A 10064-nucleotide genomic window follows, 5' to 3' on the forward strand; every position below is an offset into this window, starting at 1 on the left:
ACTGAAAATGTTCCCATTTCTTTGCCATTTATGCCTATCCAGTAATGACAAGCTCAAAATAGGGCTGCCAGGTTGAAAGTGGTTAAGATTGATGACCTCGACTGTTTTTCGATGGTGTAATCGGTTCCATGGGACCGTCTAAGCCAGCCCAAGTAGCCTAATATGCCAGACTGTTGACTCAGTTCAAGAGAAAACAGCGCTAAATAAAGAAAGAGGTCTAATTCCAATCTCCGACAGTCAATTCTCTGACAACAGTTATGCAACAGTGCTTGATGTGGGGACCCGAACAGAACACAGCTAGAATGTTTCACATTCTTATGAGGCAATGAGATAAGATAAAAGCGTTTGACATCACTGCATTGGGCTACATTTCCTATACCAAAACCATGGTTCTCAGTTCCACCCATCCTGAAAAACACGCTGATGTTTTTGTGTTTGTGGAAAAGATTAATGCTGATCTGTGGTCACCAGTTTTAGGCTCCCACAGATGCTTTCCTGCATGGTTTTAAAGGATTCATTATTATTTCAACGAGTAAAAGGATCTGGCTGAACAGACTGTATCCCTTTTCAGAAGGTGGGGAGGGTAGTGACATCATAAATTACTTTTGATACCAAGTAATGAGCAAAGTAATAATCTTACCTTTTTAGCAATAATTGCGACCGTCAGGTCGCAATTATTACTATCAAAATCATTATATCATTACTATCAAAACCTCCACCGGCTGTCAGTCAGTCAGTCTGTCTGTCTGTCTGTCCGTCCTTCAGTCTGTCCGTCACGTCACACTTTTCCCCTACTCATATCTCCGCCACCGTTGCCCCTATCCATGCCAAACTTTGCACACACACACTCCTTGGCTGCCAAACCACAACCCCTTATTTCTAACATGGCGCTCTTCTAGTGCCACCATGAGGCCGATTCTTGCAAGACACATTGTTGGACACTGCTCCTACAGATGTTGCCCTAAAATCACGCAAAGCGGTACACAGTATCTCTGTGTGGATCAATATGGATCTGTCCCATTTCCTGAAGGGGGAAACCTTCAATAAACCAGAAGAATGTGTTCTAAAGTGAGTGCTGGTGTCCTTGTTCTATGTTCAAGGTATGGCAGCTGCTATACCTTGGCTACAGGGGAAAAAAAATTAATGTACTTCATAAAATAAATTCATCATGCCTGTTGCCATACCTTAGCTTTTGCTGAACTGACACCACTGTTAAACTCACAGGAGGAGAGGTGTCACCAATCAGCCAAACTGCACACATTACGCAGCCTCTCCAACTCGTTGAGATACAGTATAATGTATTATATGTATGTAAAGTAATAACAGTAATACATTACTTATGTTTACTGCCCAACACTGGCATGATCACTGGATGGCATGACTTCATGCAGACTGCAGTGCATTGTCCTGAACACTTTGATCAATAACTTCATGTTCAGTGTATTACAATACCCTGAACACTGATCAATAACTTCATGTTCAGTGTATTACAATACCCTGAACACTGATCAATAACTTCATGTTCAGTGTATTACAATACCCTGAACACTGATCAATAACTTCATGTTCAGTGTATTACAATACCCTGAACACTGATCAATAACTTCATGTTCAGTGTATTACAATACCCTGAACACTGATCAATAACTTCATGTTCAGTGCATTTACAATACCCTGAACACTTTGATCAATAACTTCATGTTCAGTGCATTTACAATACCCTGAACAGTTTGATCAATAACTTCATGTTCAGTGTATTACAATACCCTGAACACTTTGATCAATAACTTCATGTTCAGTGCATTACAATACCCTGAACACTTTGATCAATAACGTCATGCAGTGTAGCCTATTAATTACAATGCCTTGAACAGTTTGATCAATAACTTCCATGACGTGCTGTTAGCCCTGAAACATGACAGTTGTGAGATACGGCCGTCATGTTTCATGTGCTGTATAGTGTGGGAGCCCATGTTATCAGACAAAAATATTTCCTGTCTTCCTCTTTTTTTATTATCAGCGAATACGTTATTAATAACCAACCTTCCCCTCTGGGAGAAGGAAAGCAAAAAAAAAAAGAGTTACAACTAGCTCAAACTAACTGACGTTTTTAGAATGCAATATTTCTTCTTGACGTTATCAAAAGTTCCAGAGTGAATGTGTGTGACTGTGTGTGCACAAGTGCACAAGTTTGTGCATGTGTGCGTGCGTGCGTAGTCTGCGTACACGTGCATGACCATGCACGCGTGTATGTTCCTGTGTGTCTGTGCATACCTGTATGTGCGTGTGCGTGCTAGTGTGCATGCATGCGTGCGTGTGTGTGTGCGTGCGTGCGTGCGTGCGTGCGTGCGTGCGTGCGTGCGTGTGTGTGTGTGTGAGAGATAGACATGTTTAATCTGGTGGGGTTATAAGGGTGGCCCACATGGGGAATTCTAAGATTAGTTATCTGGAAGAAAGATTAAGTTGACGCAATACAGGCCTCATGCAGGCTTGATATATATATGGACAAATGATCTGGCATAAGTCCTGATATCACACATATAGATTCCATATCGTCTCTGTCGGGTTGGAAACCTCGTTATATGTCCGAAACGGTTACTTTTCAGCATTCAAATTCAAAAGCAGCAGATCTACAGTACAAGCTCAAAACGCGTGAAAGTATAGGGCACTAATTTACGAAAAAAGAAAAAAAAAAATTAGAATATGGAGATATGAGGTTTCTAAGGAGGCTATGAGGTCTAATGAGATCCAGTACCAGTGAATAAACCACTTAAACTATCTAGATCATACATGGGCAACTGGCGGCCCGGGGGCCACATGCGGCCCCCACCTTCACTTAATGCGGCCCACGTGGTTAATATTGGAATACTACTGATATAGTATTGATTTCAGCTGTTACAATTCAAACCATGACTCACTTTAATTACATCAGTCTATATTAGTAGCTTAATCACTTGGCACAAGTCTTTTTTTATGTCCAATGTATTTGAATTTAAAGTTCATAGAGTTAGCATAAGAACAGTCAGTAAAAATAATTCCGGATTCCAATTCAAAATGAGCAAAAATAGCCGATCTACAAGCTCAAAGCGTGTCGCAGCGCGACGCGTTTTGAGCTTGTAGATCGGCTATTTTTGCTCATTTTGACTGTGTATGCATTGTGGCCCTCTGGAGTGAATGTGGAAATATAGTGGCCCTCTCCATCATCTAAGTTGCCCACCCCTGATCTAGATAGACTTAGTAAACTGGACCTGAGTTGTCTTTGTCTCAGACCACTTTTTACCTGTATACAACAAAATGTCTTAGCCAAAAACAGCCGCTCACAATGCATCTCAACGTAACGTCACATATACCTGCCAACCTCAGACCGTCAGAAAACAGCAGGGCAAGAGAGAGAGCTAGATCTCAGACACCTTTCAACAAAAAGAACAATCAAATACGGCCCTGGTGATTTTGCATAGCCAAGGAACTATAATGGCTGTGGCTGCATACTTATCACACAATAAGCGTGAAATCCCCCCAAAACAGGAGAAATGCTGGTGCAGGAGAAATGATAAAAACACAGGAGACTACTTCCAAATCCAGGAGGGTTGGCAGGTAGGAAAATGTCTTCAGTTCCAGAATGTCCCCCAAAACAGTTTTGACATTGTGGAACAGAGGTCAAATAACAGGAGACTTCTTCCAAAAACAGGAGGGTTGGCAGGTATGAACTTATATCTGCCATTTTTGTTTCTCCCAGAATATGGATATTGGGACTCAAGACCAGTGGTTAAGTTATGTTTTCATTTCATTGCAATATGATATATTGTTGCAGTCGAATTACTTCCATATACAAACTTTTTGTGACTTTTCATTTATTAATGTCCTGCTTGATCACAAAAGCATAACAAGTAGCAGATCCGCAAGCTCGGAGCGTGGTGCAAAAGCGATGCTTTTTGAGCTTGTAGATCTGCTACTTTTGCTATTTTCACAAGAGTAACAGGACATAATAATATGTCCCCACCTCACAGAGACGATATAATATATGCAATAAATAGTAACAGGTACAATATAAGGCATTGTAATATTATCAACAATGGTAATACTGTATCTATCACAATGCCTTTGGGCTGTACAATAGGTTGCCTTGTTCCAACACTACTAGTATTTGACTGGAGAGCAGAAACGTGGGGTTTGTGTGAGGAAATGTTTGTAATGATGTAGGTGGGGGATATTTTGGCAGCACAGGATCTGGGTTTCCCTCTGCTTCTATCCTTTCTTGTTCTTCATTTTTTATTTGGACAGTTCTCTTGCTCATCTCCATGCAGCACTTGAACTTAATCCTCCCTGAATTACTACAGAGCAGCAGCCTCCCTTTCATTATGTACTGTATAGTTGGCCAGCCTTCAATTTACTCTCTTTCGGGTGGAGACCTCATACTGTACGTCCAAAACTATTACTTTTCAGGATCCAAATTTAATATAGCAAAAGTAGCAGATCCACAAGCTCCAAACAGATCTGCTTGTAGATCTTCTGCAGTTGCAGCTCCATTGCTGCTGCAGCAGATCTAGTTTCGAGCTTGTAGATCTGCTACTTTTGATGCTTTTGTGTGACACTGTAAATGGTAAATGGTGCATTTATATAGCGCCTTTATCCACGGTGCTTTACAGAGATTGTGCATTACATTCACCCATTCACACACACCGATGGCGGAGGAAACCATGCAAGGCACCAACCTGCTCACCGGGAGCAAGCAACTATAGGGGTTCAGAGTCTTGCTCAAGGACTCTTCGACACTAACTCTGGGGGGGAGCCCGGGATCGAACTGGGAACCCTCCGTGTTCACTCACTTCACTGTAGCCTAGTGTAGGGCGTTAATTTACGAAAAAACAATGTTAGAATAAAGATACATTAACAGACAGCGACACTATACTTGGCCGGCATTCTGGTGCATTTACAGAAGCCTATGTATATTCTGTACAAACAATCTGCATATTGATTGAGTTTGTTGTACGCTGTAAATGAGTAGTTACATTCAACTTCATACATTTTATTGTTCTTATATGCCCCTATATCTTGTTCCCTTTATTATATCTTGTTTTGTTCTTTTTTTATGATTGTGCTAACACATAAAAAACAATCACACCAACATTTGACCCACTAACATACTCATATCATATGAGTGTGACAAGCAAATCGCTTGAATCCCAATATTGTCTGTGCCTCATTTTCAATAACTTCTGGGTTAAATCATCATTTTAATTTAATGGAGTAAATTGAAACAAGTTCTGTCATATTCCAGTGATGTTTCCCCTTCACTTAACTTATACTGGAGGGCTATCTATCAGCCGCGGCGTTGAATGCGCGCAGGGAGGAAAGCCCATGCTGATGAATGAGGCTCTGTTATCTGTCTTGGTGGAGAGCCAGGGTGAGGGAAGGATGTCAGGAGAGAGGAGAGGCCCGCTATTGTTTTGTTCGACCCTGATGATGTGACGTGAAAATAGCAGATCTACAAGCTCACAAAGCGTCGCGTCCGCAACGCTTTGTGAGCTTGTAGTTCTGATATTTCCGACACGCGGGACATTGTTGAATAGGACAGAGTTTAGGTTTAAATTAAGCACCAGACAGAGGTGGTATATTCACAGAAAATGAAAATTAAAACATTCTGATCCTAGAGAAAAGGTACAAAAAGATAAATGTCCACAAATATGTGCTTTCTCTCCCTCAAACTTTTCAGGCTGTGACCCCACAAAAGAATCATATTTGAACAGGGGAATCCCCACACTGACTCGGTTTGACTCAGTTCCACAGATAAATATAGTGCTTGGCGTTATGATCATGTAGATCAGCTTTTTTCACAATTTCACAAGGAGCGGTGCTCAAGGAGCAGAGCTCCAACATCTGGCTTTGTCCGGTTCCCAAAAAATGTCCAGGCCCTAAAGTAAACTGTAGCGTGGCCAGGTGGCCTACATCTGGCCTAGATCTGGCAAAGATATGGCCTAGATATGGCCTACATCTTGGCACAAAAACAGCTCAAAGTTTGTTGTACACCCATGCAGGGTCCCATTGGCCAAGCTTCGCAGCACGCGCAGTGATTGGCTAGTGGGGCGCTTGACGAATTCATAATTAGCACTGTTCAATTCACACTAGGTATGATTTTTATCTCTTTCTAAGGGAATATTTGACAATTTGATGATTACTTTTGATGATGCAATAATGGTCTTTCTTTTCCCGTGGGGCTATTTATATACCTGCTCACTTCAAAGGAAAGGCACGCTCGTTTCAAAAGGCAGACTGAGTGCAGATTCTTGAGAGTAGGCTACACTAGTGTATAAGTTGTATTTGTCTTGTCTCTTTCTGTTTATCTCTGTCTGTCACTGTCTCTTTCTGTGTTTCTCTCTCTGTGTGTGTGCGTGTGCGCGCGTGAGTGTGTGTGTGTGTGTGCGCGTGCATGTGTGCGTGCGTGTGTGTGTGTGTGTAACCAAACTGTGGTCCGTGTTTGTGCTGAGAACAGAAAGCTGAGAGCTGTTAACACTGTGTGTGCTTATAGGGGTGTAACGATACATTTTAATAGCGATTCGATACATATCACGATACATGGTTGACGATACGATACATGGACGATATTGGTTCATTCATGGCGATACGATACGATTCGATTCAATGATTTAAAATCGATATAGTAACTATTTAGCAAAGAAATGAAATCTGTGTGAAAGGTGTGGATAGTGCAGGTTTTTAAGGGAAACATGTATTATTATGGATATAAATAAGTAAACACAGTGATTATCTGCCAAATACATGGACATTGTATATTGACAAACCTGCACCTTGACATAAACTCAGAGATTACAAACATTTATCGATAGACCAGTGTAGCTATATGGAAAGGAAAGTAAACCCCTCCTTTTAATTTTTTCTTCTTAAAAATACTAAATACAATGCACAAGTAGGTAGTATCGATACAATCGATTCTTTGCACTGCCGATTCGATACGATACAAAATAAAACGATACGATTCGATTTTAGCTGTTTTCATTTCAATATACTTCGATTTTTTAAGATAAAAACGATATTTTGATACAGTTACTATATCGTTACACCCCTATGTGTGCATCCTGAGTGCACTGAGATGATGCATAGACCTGCACTTTATCAAATACCTACATCATGATACAATACTGCTTATGCTGTAATGCAGCGGTCTTCAACGTTTTCAGGACAAGGACCCCTTAGTTGAGAGAGAGATGAAGCAGGGACCCTCACAACATGTTCATAGATTCCATATAGTTTCATCGTTTGACAGCACAATCATCAGTGTATTTTGGATTCATGTCAATTTGTGTTTTCAGATATTTAACCACTTGAACCGTCAAAACGTAATAACTTGACCTTTCACTCTGTACTTGTCTGCTCTTTTCCCCCTCTACACCAAAAATAGCCGATCTACAAGTGAGCTTGTAGATCGGCTATGTTTGGCTTAAATTCACGGAATATGGATATATGGATATATGGATATAGATATGGTTTTTATAATTATAAAATGTAAAAAAAGAGAACAAAACTTTCTCAAAGATTTGGAAGACCCCCTGTAGTAACTCAGGGACACAACAAGAGATCCTAGGTGCAAAGACGCCATCTGCTGGCCATTTGAGATCACTGAATACAAATGCAAAGTGAGAGACAATGTAGGAGTGTGCATTACACAGACATTAGATCATTTTTAAACCTGTTATATAAATACTATTATCACACACATTATCACACTTATTACCCATGTCTTGGCTTCTCTCCACCATGGCTGCATGCCAGTACTGTTCAAAATGTATTTCAAGATTTTGCTGTTCATTCAAAAGTCCTAAATGGGCTGTGTCTATATCATGTATTATTCTACCTCCAGGGTTCTTTAGGTCAGTTGCCCAAACCTTTTTGTGTCAAGGACCCCCCAAACTGACACTTATTAGCCCATGGACCCCCCCATAAGAGACGGCTCTAGTGATTCTCAACCATCAACCCCAGTTTGGCTACAGACCCCCCATTTATAGCATTTCTATCTCTGCGACCCAGATTTAAAATTGATTTAAATGTTTAAAAGTTAATTTAACTCTACAAACCAACGGGTCCATTGGGTTCCATTTGTACACTCTCTGAGCTACAGACCCATAAGGGTCCATTTGGTTCCTATATAAGGGTCCATCCTGGTCATGAAGTGAATACCAAGGACATCCAACGTAAAAAAGACCGTAAAAGGACTTATTTGGGATGTTCCTTTTAGGCAGGGCATTTAACTGTACTTGTACTGTACTACATTTCTATACTTGTACTGTTCTCCATTTTTTGTCTAATAAAATAATCAATCAATCAATCAATCAATCAACTAGGCCTATGTATCATTTAACTGGGGACCCCCTGGTCCTCAGTCCAGGAGTAAGGACCCCTAGGGGTCCCCGGGGACCAATTTGAGAACTGCCCTTAGACTCATGGAGTGTGGAACAGAATCGCTCCCATCAGATCTACCTCCCCTGTTTTGTTGCAGTCCAGAAACCTATTATCTCCATATTCTAACTTGAGTGCATTTGTAAATTAACGAACCATGCTTAAATAGCCTACTCTCCTAAGACAGAAATACTGCAGATCGAGTGTGTGCAACTGTGAAACTATGAGTATTCCTGTTGAGGCAAACGTGTCAAACTGACATACCGGTACACTTTTTCTATTAATAGACTCAGCGCTGCATGCACACACTCACCCAGACACCCATGGTCGACGGAGAGGAAGCTTAACCCACAGGAAAACAGAAAACGTCTCTCATAGAAAAGGTGTTTTATTTTAAACTAACACTACTGTAAGCAATAGCATAAAATATAAAGGTAACATTTCTGGTAAAACAGACAAGGACCCCCAATCTCTAAGGTGGAATTGCATAATAGGATGTAAGATTCTAAAAATTAACTGTGTAATTCAGGGGTGCCGTCGCTGCCGTGGATGAAAAAGTTATTTGCAGTGGTGCCCTGAGACAAAACAGTTTGGGGGAAGGAAGCTGGAAAGTGGAGGGTGATATTTGCCACTGCACGTACTCTACACCTCCAGCGCACCCTGGGGCTTGTTACAGTATCTCTGCCTGGCCGAGGGCTGGGTGACAGTGATTATGCCCTCCTTTGCCCAAATGGGAGATGACGTGCTGGACCCATTTCTGGGTTTGGTCAACACAGAACTTGGCACCGTTCTTCATTGTGAAACTAGAACAGACAGAGAGATAGAGAGAGGATTGGCATCATTAAGGTGTTTCGCTCACTCTAAGCTCTAAGCATATGTCATCTCAACTTTAACAGTTTATAACATTGCAGCACAAATCACATCTAATTTATATAACAGGATTTTCTGTATGTACATGTCAGTCTGTCTGTCTCTCTCGCTGTCTGTCTGTCTGTCTCTCTCGCTGTCTGTCTGTCTGTCTGTCTGTCTGTCTGTCTGTCCTTTGCATATCTTGAGAACCGCTCTGTATACATTGCACTAAATGGTAAATTGTGTATTTATAGCGCCTTTATCCAAGGTGCTTTACATTGTGCATTGCATTCACCCATTCACACACATATTCATACACAGATGGCGGTGAAATATAAACCATGCAAGGCACCAACCTGCTCACCGGGAGCAACTAGGGGTTCAGAGTCTTGCTCAAAGACTCTTCGACACCAATTCTGGGGGAGCCCGGGATTGAACTGGGAACCCTCTGTGTTCTAATGACGGTTTCTCAACCCCTGAGCTATACTGCCGCTCCACTAATGATTTAAAAATGTATCCATATGCATAATGTTCCAATGCATCATTACAGAATGCATCCTTCTCTCATCTAAATTGGAAGCTGGTTGCTGACATATCGATTGCAGTGGTGGAAAAAGTACTCACATGTTTTACTTAAGTAAAGGTATCAATACTGTACTGTAGATGTACTCCATTACAAGTAAAAGTCCAGAATTCACAATGTACTTAAGTACAAAATGTTTGAAAATAGCAGATCTACAAGCTCACAACGCGTCGCAGCGCGACGCATTGTGACCTAGATCGGCTGTTTTCAAACAGCCTAC

This window comes from Nannobrachium achirus (assembly GCF_963921795.1).
Source record: "Nannobrachium achirus genome assembly, chromosome: 16".
Lineage (NCBI taxonomy): Eukaryota > Metazoa > Chordata > Actinopteri > Myctophiformes > Myctophidae > Nannobrachium > Nannobrachium achirus.